At 55.0% G+C, this 18,972-nt stretch overlaps 19 non-coding genes across 19 annotated transcripts; all 19 read right to left on the reverse strand.

The window, feature by feature from the left end:
- Positions 1–685: 685 nt before the first annotated feature.
- LOC126125426 (5S ribosomal RNA) lies at positions 686–804 on the reverse strand. Its single transcript, XR_007526471.1, has one exon. It is a non-coding gene; the product is annotated as a 5S ribosomal RNA (ribosomal RNA).
- An 846-nt stretch (positions 805–1,650) lies between these two features.
- LOC126125427 (5S ribosomal RNA) lies at positions 1,651–1,769 on the reverse strand. Its single transcript, XR_007526472.1, has one exon. It is a non-coding gene; the product is annotated as a 5S ribosomal RNA (ribosomal RNA).
- Positions 1,770–2,618: 849 nt separating this feature from the next.
- LOC126125428 (5S ribosomal RNA) lies at positions 2,619–2,737 on the reverse strand. The gene has a single exon (XR_007526473.1). It is a non-coding gene; the product is annotated as a 5S ribosomal RNA (ribosomal RNA).
- Positions 2,738–3,584: 847 nt separating this feature from the next.
- On the reverse strand, positions 3,585–3,703 carry LOC126125429 (5S ribosomal RNA). Its single transcript, XR_007526474.1, has one exon. It is a non-coding gene; the product is annotated as a 5S ribosomal RNA (ribosomal RNA).
- An 850-nt stretch (positions 3,704–4,553) lies between these two features.
- Positions 4,554–4,672, reverse strand: LOC126125430 (5S ribosomal RNA). The gene has a single exon (XR_007526475.1). It is a non-coding gene; the product is annotated as a 5S ribosomal RNA (ribosomal RNA).
- An 846-nt stretch (positions 4,673–5,518) lies between these two features.
- On the reverse strand, positions 5,519–5,637 carry LOC126125431 (5S ribosomal RNA). The gene has a single exon (XR_007526476.1). It is a non-coding gene; the product is annotated as a 5S ribosomal RNA (ribosomal RNA).
- An 846-nt stretch (positions 5,638–6,483) lies between these two features.
- Positions 6,484–6,602, reverse strand: LOC126125432 (5S ribosomal RNA). Its single transcript, XR_007526477.1, has one exon. It is a non-coding gene; the product is annotated as a 5S ribosomal RNA (ribosomal RNA).
- An 851-nt stretch (positions 6,603–7,453) lies between these two features.
- LOC126125435 (5S ribosomal RNA) lies at positions 7,454–7,572 on the reverse strand. Its single transcript, XR_007526479.1, has one exon. It is a non-coding gene; the product is annotated as a 5S ribosomal RNA (ribosomal RNA).
- An 846-nt stretch (positions 7,573–8,418) lies between these two features.
- On the reverse strand, positions 8,419–8,537 carry LOC126125436 (5S ribosomal RNA). Its single transcript, XR_007526480.1, has one exon. It is a non-coding gene; the product is annotated as a 5S ribosomal RNA (ribosomal RNA).
- Positions 8,538–9,383: 846 nt separating this feature from the next.
- Positions 9,384–9,502, reverse strand: LOC126125437 (5S ribosomal RNA). The gene has a single exon (XR_007526481.1). It is a non-coding gene; the product is annotated as a 5S ribosomal RNA (ribosomal RNA).
- An 851-nt stretch (positions 9,503–10,353) lies between these two features.
- LOC126125438 (5S ribosomal RNA) lies at positions 10,354–10,472 on the reverse strand. Its single transcript, XR_007526482.1, has one exon. It is a non-coding gene; the product is annotated as a 5S ribosomal RNA (ribosomal RNA).
- Positions 10,473–11,318: 846 nt separating this feature from the next.
- LOC126125498 (5S ribosomal RNA) lies at positions 11,319–11,437 on the reverse strand. The gene has a single exon (XR_007526536.1). It is a non-coding gene; the product is annotated as a 5S ribosomal RNA (ribosomal RNA).
- Positions 11,438–12,283: 846 nt separating this feature from the next.
- Positions 12,284–12,402, reverse strand: LOC126125499 (5S ribosomal RNA). The gene has a single exon (XR_007526537.1). It is a non-coding gene; the product is annotated as a 5S ribosomal RNA (ribosomal RNA).
- An 851-nt stretch (positions 12,403–13,253) lies between these two features.
- LOC126125439 (5S ribosomal RNA) lies at positions 13,254–13,372 on the reverse strand. The gene has a single exon (XR_007526483.1). It is a non-coding gene; the product is annotated as a 5S ribosomal RNA (ribosomal RNA).
- Positions 13,373–14,218: 846 nt separating this feature from the next.
- LOC126125501 (5S ribosomal RNA) lies at positions 14,219–14,337 on the reverse strand. The gene has a single exon (XR_007526538.1). It is a non-coding gene; the product is annotated as a 5S ribosomal RNA (ribosomal RNA).
- Positions 14,338–15,188: 851 nt separating this feature from the next.
- Positions 15,189–15,307, reverse strand: LOC126125440 (5S ribosomal RNA). Its single transcript, XR_007526484.1, has one exon. It is a non-coding gene; the product is annotated as a 5S ribosomal RNA (ribosomal RNA).
- An 846-nt stretch (positions 15,308–16,153) lies between these two features.
- Positions 16,154–16,272, reverse strand: LOC126125441 (5S ribosomal RNA). Its single transcript, XR_007526485.1, has one exon. It is a non-coding gene; the product is annotated as a 5S ribosomal RNA (ribosomal RNA).
- An 851-nt stretch (positions 16,273–17,123) lies between these two features.
- On the reverse strand, positions 17,124–17,242 carry LOC126125442 (5S ribosomal RNA). Its single transcript, XR_007526486.1, has one exon. It is a non-coding gene; the product is annotated as a 5S ribosomal RNA (ribosomal RNA).
- Positions 17,243–18,088: 846 nt separating this feature from the next.
- Positions 18,089–18,207, reverse strand: LOC126125443 (5S ribosomal RNA). Its single transcript, XR_007526487.1, has one exon. It is a non-coding gene; the product is annotated as a 5S ribosomal RNA (ribosomal RNA).
- Positions 18,208–18,972: the final 765 nt, after the last annotated feature.

The following is an 18,972-nucleotide window of genomic DNA, read 5'->3' on the forward strand; positions in this document are numbered from 1 at the left end:
AATTGGCGGGCGCACCGCCGTGTGTGTGAGACGCACTGGTGCTCGTTGCACCCCCTGTCATTCGCTGGGCGCGTGCAGCCTTCGACACTAGCGGAGGACGCATCTTGTCCCTGGTGTTCAGCGGAGGGCCTGTGCGGGGTGTGGCAGTGTCGTGCTGGAGGGCCCACTGGTAGCGATGTGGGCTTCCTCGCCTCGCCACGCCTCGCCTCGCCTCGCCTCACACCAGGTGTCTGCGTAGTTTGCAGTGCATTCGCACCATTCCTATCCCTGTCCCTGTCCCCGTCCCGACTTGTCCCGACTTTGCTCGACTGCCGCTCGCTGCCGCTCGGGTCGTGGTCCATATGACAGCGCAAGCACGACAAACGTCTGCGGGACGAGACGAGACGAGACGAGACGACTAAGGAATAAGTTCGTGGTTACAAATCAAATTTGGAACTCAACACACCTACACAACAATAGGCGGTGACGTATTTCAGAAATCACCTGCCGATTCGTAGTGTTTTGTCGTTTTCAAAGTCTTCTTGGCAAACTTGGTTAGCACATTCTCCCTCAAACTGAGTTAATTACTGCATTTTCGTTCCATTACAGTAGTTTAAAAGGCTTAAGGAAGCATCTTTGTCACAACAGAAAGGTAGTTTGAAAATTGGGCTGGCGACATAACAAAAAAAAAAAAAAACAGTAAGGGAGCCAACAGCACCCGGGTTTCCCAGGCGGTCACCCATCCAAGTACTAGCCGGGCCCGATGATGCTTAACTTCGGTGATCGGACGAGAACCGGTGTATTCATCATGGTATGGCCGTTGGCGCTCATCTAATGTAGGAGCACGGCAGAATTCGCGTTCGGCTTTTCTCCCAACACACAAAATGTTAGTTTTCGGCCGCATTTGACGAAAGCGCTTCCTTCCGCAACCGCCAGTTCCTCGAGGACGGCGCGGGGAGGCACGCCCGGCGTCCCAGCAGAGTGACGGCCGAATTGGCGGGCGCACCGCCGCGTGTGTGAGACGCACTGCTGCTCGTTGCACCCCCTGTCATTCGCTGGGCGCGTGCAGCCTTCGACACTAGCGGAGGACACATCTTGTCCCTGGTGTTCAGCGGAGGGCCTGTGCGGGGTGTGGCAGTGTCGTGCTGGAGGGCCCACTGGTAGCGATGTGGGCTTCCTCGCCTCGCCACGCCTCGCCTCGCCTCGCCTCACACCAGGTGTCTGCGTAGTTTGCAGTGCATTCGCACCATTCCTATCCCTGTCCCTGTCCCCGTCCCGACTTGTCCCGACTTTGCTCGACTGCCGCTCGCTGCCGCTCGGGTCGTGGTCCATATGACAGCGCAAGCACGACAAACGTCTGCGGGACGAGACGAGACGAGACGAGACGACTAAGGAATAAGTTCGTGGTTACAAATCAAATTTGGAACTCAACACACCTACACAACAATAGGCGGTGACGTATTTCAGAAATCACCTGCCGATTCGTAGTGTTTTGTCGTTTTCAAAGTCTTCTTGGCAAACTTGGTTAGCACATTCTCCCTCAAACTGAGTTAATTACTGCATTTTCGTTCCATTACAGTAGTTTAAAAGGCTTAAGGAAGCATCTTTGTCACAACAGAAAGGTAGTTTGAAAATTGGGCTGGCGACATACCAAAAAAAAAACAGTAAGGGAGCCAACAGCACCCGGGTTTCCCAGGCGGTCACCCATCCAAGTACTAGCCGGGCCCGATGATGCTTAACTTCGGTGATCGGACGAGAACCGGTGTATTCATCATGGTATGGCCGTTGGCGCTCATCTAATGTAGGAGCACGGCAGAATTCGCGTTCGGCTTTTCTCCCAACACACAAAATGTTAGTTTTCGGCCGCATTTGACGAAAGCGCTTCCTTCCGCAACCGCCAGTTCCTCGAGGACGGCGCGGGGAGGCACGCCCGGCGTCCCAGCAGAGTGACGGCCGAATTGGCGGGCGCACCGCCGTGTGTGTGAGACGCACTGGTGCTCGTTGCACCCCCTGTCATTCGCTGGGCGCGTGCAGCCTTCGACACTAGCGGAGGACGCATCTTGTCCCTGGTGTTCAGCGGAGGGCCTGTGCGGGGTGTGGCAGTGTCGTGCTGGAGGGCCCACTGGTAGCGATGTGGGCTTCCTCGCCTCGCCACGCCTCGCCTCGCCTCGCCTCACACCAGGTGTCTGCGTAGTTTGCAGTGCATTCGCACCATTCCTATCCCTGTCCCTGTCCCCGTCCCGACTTGTCCCGACTTTGCTCGACTGCCGCTCGCTGCCGCTCGGGTCGTGGTCCATATGACAGCGCAAGCACGACAAACGTCTGCGGGACGAGACGAGACGAGACGAGACGACTAAGGAATAAGTTCGTGGTTACAAATCAAATTTGGAACTCAACACACCTACACAACAATAGGCGGTGACGTATTTCAGAAATCACCTGCCGATTCGTAGTGTTTTGTCGTTTTCAAAGTCTTCTTGGCAAACTTGGTTAGCACATTCTCCCTCAAACTGAGTTAATTACTGCATTTTCGTTCCATTACAGTAGTTTAAAAGGCTTAAGGAAGCATCTTTGTCACAACAGAAAGGTAGTTTGAAAATTGGGCTGGCGACATAACAAAAAAAAAAAAACAGTAAGGGAGCCAACAGCACCCGGGTTTCCCAGGCGGTCACCCATCCAAGTACTAGCCGGGCCCGATGATGCTTAACTTCGGTGATCGGACGAGAACCGGTGTATTCATCATGGTATGGCCGTTGGCGCTCATCTAATGTAGGAGCACGGCAGAATTCGCGTTCGGCTTTTCTCCCAACACACAAAATTTTAGTTTTCGGCCGCATTTGACGAAAGCGCTTCCTTCCGCAACCGCCAGTTCCTCGAGGACGGCGCGGGGAGGCACGCCCGGCGTCCCAGCAGAGTGACGGCCGAATTGGCGGGCGCACCGCCGCGTGTGTGAGACGCACTGCTGCTCGTTGCACCCCCTGTCATTCGCTGGGCGCGTGCAGCCTTCGACACTAGCGGAGGACGCATCTTGTCCCTGGTGTTCAGCGGAGGGCCTGTGCGGGGTGTGGCAGTGTCGTGCTGGAGGGCCCACTGGTAGCGATGTGGGCTTCCTCGCCTCGCCACGCCTCGCCTCGCCTCGCCTCACACCAGGTGTCTGCGTAGTTTGCAGTGCATTCGCACCATTCCTATCCCTGTCCCTGTCCCCGTCCCGACTTGTCCCGACTTTGCTCGACTGCCGCTCGCTGCCGCTCGGGTCGTGGTCCATATGACAGCGCAAGCACGACAAACGTCTGCGGGACGAGACGAGACGAGACGAGACGACTAAGGAATAAGTTCGTGGTTACAAATCAAATTTGGAACTCAACACACCTACACAACAATAGGCGGTGACGTATTTCAGAAATCACCTGCCGATTCGTAGTGTTTTGTCGTTTTCAAAGTCTTCTTGGCAAACTTGGTTAGCACATTCTCCCTCAAACTGAGTTAATTACTGCATTTTCGTTCCATTACAGTAGTTTAAAAGGCTTAAGGAAGCATCTTTGTCACAACAGAAAGGTAGTTTGAAAATTGGGCTGGCGACATAACAAAAAAAAAAACAGTAAGGGAGCCAACAGCACCCGGGTTTCCCAGGCGGTCACCCATCCAAGTACTAGCCGGGCCCGATGATGCTTAACTTCGGTGATCGGACGAGAACCGGTGTATTCATCATGGTATGGCCGTTGGCGCTCATCTAATGTAGGAGCACGGCAGAATTCGCGTTCGGCTTTTCTCCCAACACACAAAATGTTAGTTTTCGGCCGCATTTGACGAAAGCGCTTCCTTCCGCAACCGCCAGTTCCTCGAGGACGGCGCGGGGAGGCACGCCCGGCGTCCCAGCAGAGTGACGGCCGAATTGGCGGGCGCACCGCCGTGTGTGTGAGACGCACTGGTGCTCGTTGCACCCCCTGTCATTCGCTGGGCGCGTGCAGCCTTCGACACTAGCGGAGGACGCATCTTGTCCCTGGTGTTCAGCGGAGGGCCTGTGCGGGGTGTGGCAGTGTCGTGCTGGAGGGCCCACTGGTAGCGATGTGGGCTTCCTCGCCTCGCCACGCCTCGCCTCGCCTCGCCTCACACCAGGTGTCTGCGTAGTTTGCAGTGCATTCGCACCATTCCTATCCCTGTCCCTGTCCCCGTCCCGACTTGTCCCGACTTTGCTCGACTGCCGCTCGCTGCCGCTCGGGTCGTGGTCCATATGACAGCGCAAGCACGACAAACGTCTGCGGGACGAGACGAGACGAGACGAGACGACTAAGGAATAAGTTCGTGGTTACAAATCAAATTTGGAACTCAACACACCTACACAACAATAGGCGGTGACGTATTTCAGAAATCACCTGCCGATTCGTAGTGTTTTGTCGTTTTCAAAGTCTTCTTGGCAAACTTGGTTAGCACATTCTCCCTCAAACTGAGTTAATTACTGCATTTTCGTTCCATTACAGTAGTTTAAAAGGCTTAAGGAAGCATCTTTGTCACAACAGAAAGGTAGTTTGAAAATTGGGCTGGCGACATAACAAAAAAAAAAAAAACAGTAAGGGAGCCAACAGCACCCGGGTTTCCCAGGCGGTCACCCATCCAAGTACTAGCCGGGCCCGATGATGCTTAACTTCGGTGATCGGACGAGAACCGGTGTATTCATCATGGTATGGCCGTTGGCGCTCATCTAATGTAGGAGCACGGCAGAATTCGCGTTCGGCTTTTCTCCCAACACACAAAATTTTAGTTTTCGGCCGCATTTGACGAAAGCGCTTCCTTCCGCAACCGCCAGTTCCTCGAGGACGGCGCGGGGAGGCACGCCCGGCGTCCCAGCAGAGTGACGGCCGAATTGGCGGGCGCACCGCCGCGTGTGTGAGACGCACTGCTGCTCGTTGCACCCCCTGTCATTCGCTGGGCGCGTGCAGCCTTCGACACTAGCGGAGGACGCATCTTGTCCCTGGTGTTCAGCGGAGGGCCTGTGCGGGGTGTGGCAGTGTCGTGCTGGAGGGCCCACTGGTAGCGATGTGGGCTTCCTCGCCTCGCCACGCCTCGCCTCGCCTCGCCTCACACCAGGTGTCTGCGTAGTTTGCAGTGCATTCGCACCATTCCTATCCCTGTCCCTGTCCCCGTCCCGACTTGTCCCGACTTTGCTCGACTGCCGCTCGCTGCCGCTCGGGTCGTGGTCCATATGACAGCGCAAGCACGACAAACGTCTGCGGGACGAGACGAGACGAGACGAGACGACTAAGGAATAAGTTCGTGGTTACAAATCAAATTTGGAACTCAACACACCTACACAACAATAGGCGATGACGTATTTCAGAAATCACCTGCCGATTCGTAGTGTTTTGTCGTTTTCAAAGTCTTCTTGGCAAACTTGGTTAGCACATTCTCCCTCAAACTGAGTTAATTACTGCATTTTCGTTCCATTACAGTAGTTTAAAAGGCTTAAGGAAGCATCTTTGTCACAACAGAAAGGTAGTTTGAAAATTGGGCTGGCGACATAACAAAAAAAAAACAGTAAGGGAGCCAACAGCACCCGGGTTTCCCAGGCGGTCACCCATCCAAGTACTAGCCGGGCCCGATGATGCTTAACTTCGGTGATCGGACGAGAACCGGTGTATTCATCATGGTATGGCCGTTGGCGCTCATCTAATGTAGGAGCACGGCAGAATTCGCGTTCGGCTTTTCTCCCAACACACAAAATTTTAGTTTTCGGCCGCATTTGACGAAAGCGCTTCCTTCCGCAACCGCCAGTTCCTCGAGGACGGCGCGGGGAGGCACGCCCGGCGTCCCAGCAGAGTGACGGCCGAATTGGCGGGCGCACCGCCGTGTGTGTGAGACGCACTGGTGCTCGTTGCACCCCCTGTCATTCGCTGGGCGCGTGCAGCCTTCGACACTAGCGGAGGACGCATCTTGTCCCTGGTGTTCAGCGGAGGGCCTGTGCGGGGTGTGGCAGTGTCGTGCTGGAGGGCCCACTGGTAGCGATGTGGGCTTCGTCGCCTCGCCACGCCTCGCCTCGCCTCGCCTCACACCAGGTGTCTGCGTAGTTTGCAGTGCATTCGCACCATTCCTATCCCTGTCCCTGTCCCCGTCCCGACTTGTCCCGACTTTGCTCGACTGCCGCTCGCTGCCGCTCGGGTCGTGGTCCATATGACAGCGCAAGCACGACAAACGTCTGCGGGACGAGACGAGACGAGACGAGACGACTAAGGAATAAGTTCGTGGTTACAAATCAAATTTGGAACTCAACACACCTACACAACAATAGGCGGTGACGTATTTCAGAAATCACCTGCCGATTCGTAGTGTTTTGTCGTTTTCAAAGTCTTCTTGGCAAACTTGGTTAGCACATTCTCCCTCAAACTGAGTTAATTACTGCATTTTCGTTCCATTACAGTAGTTTAAAAGGCTTAAGGAAGCATCTTTGTCACAACAGAAAGGTAGTTTGAAAATTGGGCTGGCGACATAACAAAAAAAAAACAGTAAGGGAGCCAACAGCACCCGGGTTTCCCAGGCGGTCACCCATCCAAGTACTAGCCGGGCCCGATGATGCTTAACTTCGGTGATCGGACGAGAACCGGTGTATTCATCATGGTATGGCCGTTGGCGCTCATCTAATGTAGGAGCACGGCAGAATTCGCGTTCGGCTTTTCTCCCAACACACAAAATGTTAGTTTTCGGCCGCATTTGACGAAAGCGCTTCCTTCCGCAACCGCCAGTTCCTCGAGGACGGCGCGGGGAGGCACGCCCGGCGTCCCAGCAGAGTGACGGCCGAATTGGCGGGCGCACCGCCGTGTGTGTGAGACGCACTGGTGCTCGTTGCACCCCCTGTCATTCGCTGGGCGCGTGCAGCCTTCGACACTAGCGGAGGACGCATCTTGTCCCTGGTGTTCAGCGGAGGGCCTGTGCGGGGTGTGGCAGTGTCGTGCTGGAGGGCCCACTGGTAGCGATGTGGGCTTCCTCGCCTCGCCACGCCTCGCCTCGCCTCGCCTCACACCAGGTGTCTGCGTAGTTTGCAGTGCATTCGCACCATTCCTATCCCTGTCCCTGTCCCCGTCCCGACTTGTCCCGACTTTGCTCGACTGCCGCTCGCTGCCGCTCGGGTCGTGGTCCATATGACAGCGCAAGCACGACAAACGTCTGCGGGACGAGACGAGACGAGACGAGACGACTAAGGAATAAGTTCGTGGTTACAAATCAAATTTGGAACTCAACACACCTACACAACAATAGGCGGTGACGTATTTCAGAAATCACCTGCCGATTCGTAGTGTTTTGTCGTTTTCAAAGTCTTCTTGGCAAACTTGGTTAGCACATTCTCCCTCAAACTGAGTTAAATACTGCATTTTCGTTCCATTACAGTAGTTTAAAAGGCTTAAGGAAGCATCTTTGTCACAACAGAAAGGTAGTTTGAAAATTGGGCTGGCGACATAACAAAAAAAAAAAAAAACAGTAAGGGAGCCAACAGCACCCGGGTTTCCCAGGCGGTCACCCATCCAAGTACTAGCCGGGCCCGATGATGCTTAACTTCGGTGATCGGACGAGAACCGGTGTATTCATCATGGTATGGCCGTTGGCGCTCATCTAATGTAGGAGCACGGCAGAATTCGCGTTCGGCTTTTCTCCCAACACACAAAATGTTAGTTTTCGGCCGCATTTGACGAAAGCGCTTCCTTCCGCAACCGCCAGTTCCTCGAGGACGGCGCGGGGAGGCACGCCCGGCGTCCCAGCAGAGTGACGGCCGAATTGGCGGGCGCACCGCCGCGTGTGTGAGACGCACTGCTGCTCGTTGCACCCCCTGTCATTCGCTGGGCGCGTGCAGCCTTCGACACTAGCGGAGGACGCATCTTGTCCCTGGTGTTCAGCGGAGGGCCTGTGCGGGGTGTGGCAGTGTCGTGCTGGAGGGCCCACTGGTAGCGATGTGGGCTTCCTCGCCTCGCCACGCCTCGCCTCGCCTCGCCTCACACCAGGTGTCTGCGTAGTTTGCAGTGCATTCGCACCATTCCTATCCCTGTCCCTGTCCCCGTCCCGACTTGTCCCGACTTTGCTCGACTGCCGCTCGCTGCCGCTCGGGTCGTGGTCCATATGACAGCGCAAGCACGACAAACGTCTGCGGGACGAGACGAGACGAGACGAGACGACTAAGGAATAAGTTCGTGGTTACAAATCAAATTTGGAACTCAACACACCTACACAACAATAGGCGGTGACGTATTTCAGAAATCACCTGCCGATTCGTAGTGTTTTGTCGTTTTCAAAGTCTTCTTGGCAAACTTGGTTAGCACATTCTCCCTCAAACTGAGTTAATTACTGCATTTTCGTTCCATTACAGTAGTTTAAAAGGCTTAAGGAAGCATCTTTGTCACAACAGAAAGGTAGTTTGAAAATTGGGCTGGCGACATAACAAAAAAAAAACAGTAAGGGAGCCAACAGCACCCGGGTTTCCCAGGCGGTCACCCATCCAAGTACTAGCCGGGCCCGATGATGCTTAACTTCGGTGATCGGACGAGAACCGGTGTATTCATCATGGTATGGCCGTTGGCGCTCATCTAATGTAGGAGCACGGCAGAATTCGCGTTCGGCTTTTCTCCCAACACACAAAATTTTAGTTTTCGGCCGCATTTGACGAAAGCGCTTCCTTCCGCAACCGCCAGTTCCTCGAGGACGGCGCGGGGAGGCACGCCCGGCGTCCCAGCAGAGTGACGGCCGAATTGGCGGGCGCACCGCCGTGTGTGTGAGACGCACTGGTGCTCGTTGCACCCCCTGTCATTCGCTGGGCGCGTGCAGCCTTCGACACTAGCGGAGGACGCATCTTGTCCCTGGTGTTCAGCGGAGGGCCTGTGCGGGGTGTGGCAGTGTCGTGCTGGAGGGCCCACTGGTAGCGATGTGGGCTTCGTCGCCTCGCCACGCCTCGCCTCGCCTCGCCTCACACCAGGTGTCTGCGTAGTTTGCAGTGCATTCGCACCATTCCTATCCCTGTCCCTGTCCCCGTCCCGACTTGTCCCGACTTTGCTCGACTGCCGCTCGCTGCCGCTCGGGTCGTGGTCCATATGACAGCGCAAGCACGACAAACGTCTGCGGGACGAGACGAGACGAGACGAGACGACTAAGGAATAAGTTCGTGGTTACAAATCAAATTTGGAACTCAACACACCTACACAACAATAGGCGGTGACGTATTTCAGAAATCACCTGCCGATTCGTAGTGTTTTGTCGTTTTCAAAGTCTTCTTGGCAAACTTGGTTAGCACATTCTCCCTCAAACTGAGTTAATTACTGCATTTTCGTTCCATTACAGTAGTTTAAAAGGCTTAAGGAAGCATCTTTGTCACAACAGAAAGGTAGTTTGAAAATTGGGCTGGCGACATAACAAAAAAAAAACAGTAAGGGAGCCAACAGCACCCGGGTTTCCCAGGCGGTCACCCATCCAAGTACTAGCCGGGCCCGATGATGCTTAACTTCGGTGATCGGACGAGAACCGGTGTATTCATCATGGTATGGCCGTTGGCGCTCATCTAATGTAGGAGCACGGCAGAATTCGCGTTCGGCTTTTCTCCCAACACACAAAATGTTAGTTTTCGGCCGCATTTGACGAAAGCGCTTCCTTCCGCAACCGCCAGTTCCTCGAGGACGGCGCGGGGAGGCACGCCCGGCGTCCCAGCAGAGTGACGGCCGAATTGGCGGGCGCACCGCCGTGTGTGTGAGACGCACTGGTGCTCGTTGCACCCCCTGTCATTCGCTGGGCGCGTGCAGCCTTCGACACTAGCGGAGGACGCATCTTGTCCCTGGTGTTCAGCGGAGGGCCTGTGCGGGGTGTGGCAGTGTCGTGCTGGAGGGCCCACTGGTAGCGATGTGGGCTTCCTCGCCTCGCCACGCCTCGCCTCGCCTCGCCTCACACCAGGTGTCTGCGTAGTTTGCAGTGCATTCGCACCATTCCTATCCCTGTCCCTGTCCCCGTCCCGACTTGTCCCGACTTTGCTCGACTGCCGCTCGCTGCCGCTCGGGTCGTGGTCCATATGACAGCGCAAGCACGACAAACGTCTGCGGGACGAGACGAGACGAGACGAGACGACTAAGGAATAAGTTCGTGGTTACAAATCAAATTTGGAACTCAACACACCTACACAACAATAGGCGGTGACGTATTTCAGAAATCACCTGCCGATTCGTAGTGTTTTGTCGTTTTCAAAGTCTTCTTGGCAAACTTGGTTAGCACATTCTCCCTCAAACTGAGTTAAATACTGCATTTTCGTTCCATTACAGTAGTTTAAAAGGCTTAAGGAAGCATCTTTGTCACAACAGAAAGGTAGTTTGAAAATTGGGCTGGCGACATAACAAAAAAAAAAAAAAACAGTAAGGGAGCCAACAGCACCCGGGTTTCCCAGGCGGTCACCCATCCAAGTACTAGCCGGGCCCGATGATGCTTAACTTCGGTGATCGGACGAGAACCGGTGTATTCATCATGGTATGGCCGTTGGCGCTCATCTAATGTAGGAGCACGGCAGAATTCGCGTTCGGCTTTTCTCCCAACACACAAAATGTTAGTTTTCGGCCGCATTTGACGAAAGCGCTTCCTTCCGCAACCGCCAGTTCCTCGAGGACGGCGCGGGGAGGCACGCCCGGCGTCCCAGCAGAGTGACGGCCGAATTGGCGGGCGCACCGCCGCGTGTGTGAGACGCACTGCTGCTCGTTGCACCCCCTGTCATTCGCTGGGCGCGTGCAGCCTTCGACACTAGCGGAGGACGCATCTTGTCCCTGGTGTTCAGCGGAGGGCCTGTGCGGGGTGTGGCAGTGTCGTGCTGGAGGGCCCACTGGTAGCGATGTGGGCTTCCTCGCCTCGCCACGCCTCGCCTCGCCTCGCCTCACACCAGGTGTCTGCGTAGTTTGCAGTGCATTCGCACCATTCCTATCCCTGTCCCTGTCCCCGTCCCGACTTGTCCCGACTTTGCTCGACTGCCGCTCGCTGCCGCTCGGGTCGTGGTCCATATGACAGCGCAAGCACGACAAACGTCTGCGGGACGAGACGAGACGAGACGAGACGACTAAGGAATAAGTTCGTGGTTACAAATCAAATTTGGAACTCAACACACCTACACAACAATAGGCGGTGACGTATTTCAGAAATCACCTGCCGATTCGTAGTGTTTTGTCGTTTTCAAAGTCTTCTTGGCAAACTTGGTTAGCACATTCTCCCTCAAACTGAGTTAATTACTGCATTTTCGTTCCATTACAGTAGTTTAAAAGGCTTAAGGAAGCATATTTGTCACAACAGAAAGGTAGTTTGAAAATTGTGCTGGCGACATAACAAAAAAAAAACAGTAAGGGAGCCAACAGCACCCGGGTTTCCCAGGCGGTCACCCATCCAAGTACTAGCCGCGCCCGATGATGCTTAACTTCGGTGATCGGACGAGAACCGGTGTATTCATCATGGTATGGCCGTTGGCGCTCATCTAATGTAGGAGCACGGCAGAATTCGCGTTCGGCTTTTCTCCCAACACACAAAATGTTAGTTTTCGGCCGCATTTGACGAAAGCGCTTCCTTCCGCAACCGCCAGTTCCTCGAGGACGGCGCGGGGAGGCACGCCCGGCGTCCCAGCAGAGTGACGGCCGAATTGGCGGGCGCACCGCCGCGTGTGTGAGACGCACTGCTGCTCGTTGCACCCCCTGTCATTCGCTGGGCGCGTGCAGCCTTCGACACTAGCGGAGGACGCATCTTGTCCCTGGTGTTCAGCGGAGGGCCTGTGCGGGGTGTGGCAGTGTCGTGCTGGAGGGCCCACTGGTAGCGATGTGGGCTTCCTCGCCTCGCCACGCCTCGCCTCGCCTCGCCTCACACCAGGTGTCTGCGTAGTTTGCAGTGCATTCGCACCATTCCTATCCCTGTCCCTGTCCCCGTCCCGACTTGTCCCGACTTTGCTCGACTGCCGCTCGCTGCCGCTCGGGTCGTGGTCCATATGACAGCGCAAGCACGACAAACGTCTGCGGGACGAGACGAGACGAGACGAGACGACTAAGGAATAAGTTCGTGGTTACAAATCAAATTTGGAACTCAACACACCTACACAACAATAGGCGGTGACGTATTTCAGAAATCACCTGCCGATTCGTAGTGTTTTGTCGTTTTCAAAGTCTTCTTGGCAAACTTGGTTAGCACATTCTCCCTCAAACTGAGTTAATTACTGCATTTTCGTTCCATTACAGTAGTTTAAAAGGCTTAAGGAAGCATATTTGTCACAACAGAAAGGTAGTTTGAAAATTGTGCTGGCGACATAACAAAAAAAAAACAGTAAGGGAGCCAACAGCACCCGGGTTTCCCAGGCGGTCACCCATCCAAGTACTAGCCGCGCCCGATGATGCTTAACTTCGGTGATCGGACGAGAACCGGTGTATTCATCATGGTATGGCCGTTGGCGCTCATCTAATGTAGGAGCACGGCAGAATTCGCGTTCGGCTTTTCTCCCAACACACAAAATGTTAGTTTTCGGCCGCATTTGACGAAAGCGCTTCCTTCCGCAACCGCCAGTTCCTCGAGGACGGCGCGGGGAGGCACGCCCGGCGTCCCAGCAGAGTGACGGCCGAATTGGCGGGCGCACCGCCGCGTGTGTGAGACGCACTGCTGCTCGTTGCACCCCCTGTCATTCGCTGGGCGCGTGCAGCCTTCGACACTAGCGGAGGACGCATCTTGTCCCTGGTGTTCAGCGGAGGGCCTGTGCGGGGTGTGGCAGTGTCGTGCTGGAGGGTCCACTGGTAGCGATGTGGGCTTCCTCGCCTCGCCACGCTTCGCCTCGCCTCGCCTCACACCAGGTGTCTGCGTAGTTTGCAGTGCATTCGCACCATTCCTATCCCTGTCCCTGTCCCCGTCCCGACTTGTCCCGACTTTGCTCGACTGCCGCTCGCTGCCGCTCGGGTCGTGGTCCATATGACAGCGCAAGCACGACAAACGTCTGCGGGACGAGACGAGACGAGACGAGACGAGACGACTAAGGAATAAATTCGTGGTTACAAATCAAATTTGGAACTCTACACTCCTACACGACAATAGGCGGTGACGTATTTCAGAAATCACCTGCCGATTCGTACTGTTTTGTCGTTTTCAAAGTCTTCTTGGCAAACTTGGTTAGCACATTCTCCCTCAAACTGAGTTAATTACTGCATTTTCGTTCCATTACAGTAGTTTAAAAGGCATAAGGAAGCATCTTTGTCACAACAGAAAGGTAGTTTGAAAATTGGGCTGGCGACATAACAAAAAAAAAACAGTAAGGGAGCCAACAGCACCCGGGTTTCCCAGGCGGTCACCCATCCAAGTACTAGCCGGGCCCGATGATGCTTAACTTCGGTGATCGGACGAGAACCGGTGTATTCATCATGGTATGGCCGTTGGCGCTCATCTAATGTAGGAGCACGGCAGAATTCGCGTTCGGCTTTTCTCCCAACACACAAAATGTTAGTTTTCGGCCGCATTTGACGAAAGCGCTTCCTTCCGCAACCGCCAGTTCCTCGAGGACGGCGCGGGGAGGCACGCCCGGCGTCCCAGCAGAGTGACGGCCGAATTGGCGGGCGCACCGCCGCGTGTGTGAGACGCACTGCTGCTCGTTGCACCCCCTGTCATTCGCTGGGCGCGTGCAGCCTTCGACACTAGCGGAGGACGCATCTTGTCCCTGGTGTTCAGCGGAGGGCCTGTGCGGGGTGTGGCAGTGTCGTGCTGGAGGGTCCACTGGTAGCGATGTGGGCTTCCTCGCCTCGCCACGCTTCGCCTCGCCTCGCCTCACACCAGGTGTCTGCGTAGTTTGCAGTGCATTCGCACCATTCCTATCCCTGTCCCTGTCCCCGTCCCGACTTGTCCCGACTTTGCTCGACTGCCGCTCGCTGCCGCTCGGGTCGTGGTCCATATGACAGCGCAAGCACGACAAACGTCTGCGGGACGAGACGAGACGAGACGAGACGACTAAGGAATAAGTTCGTGGTTACAAATCAAATTTGGAACTCAACACACCTACACAACAATAGGCGGTGACGTATTTCAGAAATCACCTGCCGATTCGTAGTGTTTTGTCGTTTTCAAAGTCTTCTTGGCAAACTTGGTTAGCACATTCTCCCTCAAACTGAGTTAATTACTGCATTTTCGTTCCATTACAGTAGTTTAAAAGGCTTAAGGAAGCATATTTGTCACAACAGAAAGGTAGTTTGAAAATTGTGCTGGCGACATAACAAAAAAAAAACAGTAAGGGAGCCAACAGCACCCGGGTTTCCCAGGCGGTCACCCATCCAAGTACTAGCCGCGCCCGATGATGCTTAACTTCGGTGATCGGACGAGAACCGGTGTATTCATCATGGTATGGCCGTTGGCGCTCATCTAATGTAGGAGCACGGCAGAATTCGCGTTCGGCTTTTCTCCCAACACACAAAATGTTAGTTTTCGGCCGCATTTGACGAAAGCGCTTCCTTCCGCAACCGCCAGTTCCTCGAGGACGGCGCGGGGAGGCACGCCCGGCGTCCCAGCAGAGTGACGGCCGAATTGGCGGGCGCACCGCCGCGTGTGTGAGACGCACTGCTGCTCGTTGCACCCCCTGTCATTCGCTGGGCGCGTGCAGCCTTCGACACTAGCGGAGGACGCATCTTGTCCCTGGTGTTCAGCGGAGGGCCTGTGCGGGGTGTGGCAGTGTCGTGCTGGAGGGTCCACTGGTAGCGATGTGGGCTTCCTCGCCTCGCCACGCTTCGCCTCGCCTCGCCTCACACCAGGTGTCTGCGTAGTTTGCAGTGCATTCGCACCATTCCTATCCCTGTCCCTGTCCCCGTCCCGACTTGTCCCGACTTTGCTCGACTGCCGCTCGCTGCCGCTCGGGTCGTGGTCCATATGACAGCGCAAGCACGACAAACGTCTGCGGGACGAGACGAGACGAGACGAGACGAGACGACTAAGGAATAAATTCGTGGTTACAAATCAAATTTGGAACTCTACACTCCTACACGACAATAGGCGGTGACGTATTTCAGAAATCACCTGCCGATTCGTACTGTTTTGTCGTTTTCAAAGTCTTCTTGGCAAACTTGGTTAGCACATTCTCCCTCAAACTGAGTTAATTACTGCATTTTCGTTCCATTACAGTAGTTTAAAAGGCATAAGGAAGCATCTTTGTCACAACAGAAAGGTAGTTTGAAAATTGGGCTGGCGACATAACAAAAAAAAAACAGTAAGGGAGCCAACAGCACCCGGGTTTCCCAGGCGGTCACCCATCCAAGTACTAGCCGGGCCCGATGATGCTTAACTTCGGTGATCGGACGAGAACCGGTGTATTCATCATGGTATGGCCGTTGGCGCTCATCTAATGTAGGAGCACGGCAGAATTCGCGTTCGGCTTTTCTCCCAACACACAAAATGTTAGTTTTCGGCCGCATTTGACGAAAGCGCTTCCTTCCGCAACCGCCAGTTCCTCGAGGACGGCGCGGGGAGGCACGCCCGGCGTCCCAGCAGAGTGACGGCCGAATTGGCGGGCGCACCGCCGCGTGTGTGAGACGCACTGCTGCTCGTTGCACCCCCTGTCATTCGCTGGGCGCGTGCAGCCTTCGACACTAGCGGAGGACGCATCTTGTCCCTGGTGTTCAGCGGAGGGCCTGTGCGGGGTGTGGCAGTGTCGTGCTGGAGGGTCCACTGGTAGCGATGTGGGCTTCCTCGCCTCGCCACGCTTCGCCTCGCCTCGCCTCACACCAGGTGTCTGCGTAGTTTGCAGTGCATTCGCACCATTCCTATCCCTGTCCCTGTCCCCGTCCCGACTTGTCCCGACTTTGCTCGACTGCCGCTCGCTGCCGCTCGGGTCGTGGTCCATATGACAGCGCAAGCACGACAAACGTCTGCGGGACGAGACGAGACGAGACGAGACGACTAAGGAATAAGTTCGTGGTTACAAATCAAATTTGGAACTCAACACACCTACACAACAATAGGCGGTGACGTATTTCAGAAATCACCTGCCGATTCGTAGTGTTTTGTCGTTTTCAAAGTCTTCTTGGCAAACTTGGTTAGCACATTCTCCCTCAAACTGAGTTAATTACTGCATTTTCGTTCCATTACAGTAGTTTAAAAGGCTTAAGGAAGCATCTTTGTCACAACAGAAAGGTAGTTTGAAAATTGGGCTGGCGACATAACAAAAAAAAAACAGTAAGGGAGCCAACAGCACCCGGGTTTCCCAGGCGGTCACCCATCCAAGTACTAGCCGGGCCCGATGATGCTTAACTTCGGTGATCGGACGAGAACCGGTGTATTCATCATGGTATGGCCGTTGGCGCTCATCTAATGTAGGAGCACGGCAGAATTCGCGTTCGGCTTTTCTCCCAACACACAAAATTTTAGTTTTCGGCCGCATTTGACGAAAGCGCTTCCTTCCGCAACCGCCAGTTCCTCGAGGACGGCGCGGGGAGGCACGCCCGGCGTCCCAGCAGAGTGACGGCCGAATTGGCGGGCGCACCGCCGTGTGTGTGAGACGCACTGGTGCTCGTTGCACCCCCTGTCATTCGCTGGGCGCGTGCAGCCTTCGACACTAGCGGAGGACGCATCTTGTCCCTGGTGTTCAGCGGAGGGCCTGTGCGGGGTGTGGCAGTGTCGTGCTGGAGGGCCCACTGGTAGCGATGTGGGCTTCCTCGCCTCGCCACGCCTCGCCTCGCCTCGCCTCACACCAGGTGTCTGCGTAGTTTGCAGTGCATTCGCACCATTCCTATCCCTGTCCCTGTCCCCGTCCCGACTTGTCCCGACTTTGCTCGACTGCCGCTCGCTGCCGCTCGGGTCGTGGTCCATATGACAGCGCAAGCACGACAAACGTCTGCGGGACGAGACGAGACGAGACGAGACGACTAAGGAATAAGTTCGTGGTTACAAATCAAATTTGGAACTCAACACACCTACACAACAATAGGCGGTGACGTATTTCAGAAATCACCTGCCGATTCGTAGTGTTTTGTCGTTTTCAAAGTCTTCTTGGCAAACTTGGTTAGCACATTCTCCCTCAAACTGAGTTAATTACTGCATTTTCGTTCCATTACAGTAGTTTAAAAGGCTTAAGGAAGCATCTTTGTCACAACAGAAAGGTAGTTTGAAAATTGGGCTGGCGACATAACAAAAAAAAAAAAAAACAGTAAGGGAGCCAACAGCACCCGGGTTTCCCAGGCGGTCACCCATCCAAGTACTAGCCGGGCCCGATGATGCTTAACTTCGGTGATCGGACGAGAACCGGTGTATTCATCATGGTATGGCCGTTGGCGCTCATCTAATGTAGGAGCACGGCAGAATTCGCGTTCGGCTTTTCTCCCAACACACAAAATGTTAGTTTTCGGCCGCATTTGACGAAAGCGCTTCCTTCCGCAACCGCCAGTTCCTCGAGGACGGCGCGGGGAGGCACGCCCGGCGTCCCAGCAGAGTGACGGCCGAATTGGCGGGCGCACCGCCGCGTGTGTGAGACGCACTGCTGCTCGTTGCACCCCCTGTCATTCGCTGGGCGCGTGCAGCCTTCGACACTAGCGGAGGACGCATCTTGTCCCTGGTGTTCAGCGGAGGGCCTGTGCGGGGTGTGGCAGTGTCGTGCTGGAGGGCCCACTGGTAGCGATGTGGGCTTCCTCGCCTCGCCACGCCTCGCCTCGCCTCGCCTCACACCAGGTGTCTGCGTAGTTTGCAGTGCATTCGCACCATTCCTATCCCTGTCCCTGTCCCCGTCCCGACTTGTCCCGACTTTGCTCGACTGCCGCTCGCTGCCGCTCGGGTCGTGGTCCATATGACAGCGCAAGCACGACAAACGTCTGCGGGACGAGACGAGACGAGACGAGACGACTAAGGAATAAGTTCGTGGTTACAAATCAAATTTGGAACTCAACACACCTACACAACAATAGGCGGTGACGTATTTCAGAAATCACCTGCCGATTCGTAGTGTTTTGTCGTTTTCAAAGTCTTCTTGGCAAACTTGGTTAGCACATTCTCCCTCAAACTGAGTTAATTACTGCATTTTCGTTCCATTACAGTAGTTTAAAAGGCTTAAGGAAGCATCTTTGTCACAACAGAAAGGTAGTTTGAAAATTGGGCTGGCGACATAACAAAAAAAAAACAGTAAGGGAGCCAACAGCACCCGGGTTTCCCAGGCGGTCACCCATCCAAGTACTAGCCGGGCCCGATGATGCTTAACTTCGGTGATCGGACGAGAACCGGTGTATTCATCATGGTATGGCCGTTGGCGCTCATCTAATGTAGGAGCACGGCAGAATTCGCGTTCGGCTTTTCTCCCAACACACAAAATTTTAGTTTTCGGCCGCATTTGACGAAAGCGCTTCCTTCCGCAACCGCCAGTTCCTCGAGGACGGCGCGGGGAGGCACGCCCGGCGTCCCAGCAGAGTGACGGCCGAATTGGCGGGCGCACCGCCGTGTGTGTGAGACGCACTGGTGCTCGTTGCACCCCCTGTCATTCGCTGGGCGCGTGCAGCCTTCGACACTAGCGGAGGACGCATCTTGTCCCTGGTGTTCAGCGGAGGGCCTGTGCGGGGTGTGGCAGTGTCGTGCTGGAGGGCCCACTGGTAGCGATGTGGGCTTCCTCGCCTCGCCACGCCTCGCCTCGCCTCGCCTCACACCAGGTGTCTGCGTAGTTTGCAGTGCATTCGCACCATTCCTATCCCTGTCCCTGTCCCCGTCCCGACTTGTCCCGACTTTGCTCGACTGCCGCTCGCTGCCGCTCGGGTCGTGGTCCATATGACAGCGCAAGCACGACAAACGTCTGCGGGACGAGACGAGACGAGACGAGACGACTAAGGAATAAGTTCGTGGTTACAAATCAAATTTGGAACTCAACACACCTACACAACAATAGGCGGTGACGTATTTCAGAAATCACCTGCCGATTCGTAGTGTTTTGTCGTTTTCAAAGTCTTCTTGGCAAACTTGGTTAGCACATTCTCCCTCAAACTGAGTTAATTACTGCATTTTCGTTCCATTACAGTAGTTTAAAAG

Source organism: Schistocerca cancellata, unplaced genomic scaffold (assembly GCF_023864275.1).
Source record: "Schistocerca cancellata isolate TAMUIC-IGC-003103 unplaced genomic scaffold, iqSchCanc2.1 HiC_scaffold_435, whole genome shotgun sequence".
Taxonomy (NCBI): Eukaryota; Metazoa; Arthropoda; class Insecta; order Orthoptera; family Acrididae; genus Schistocerca; species Schistocerca cancellata.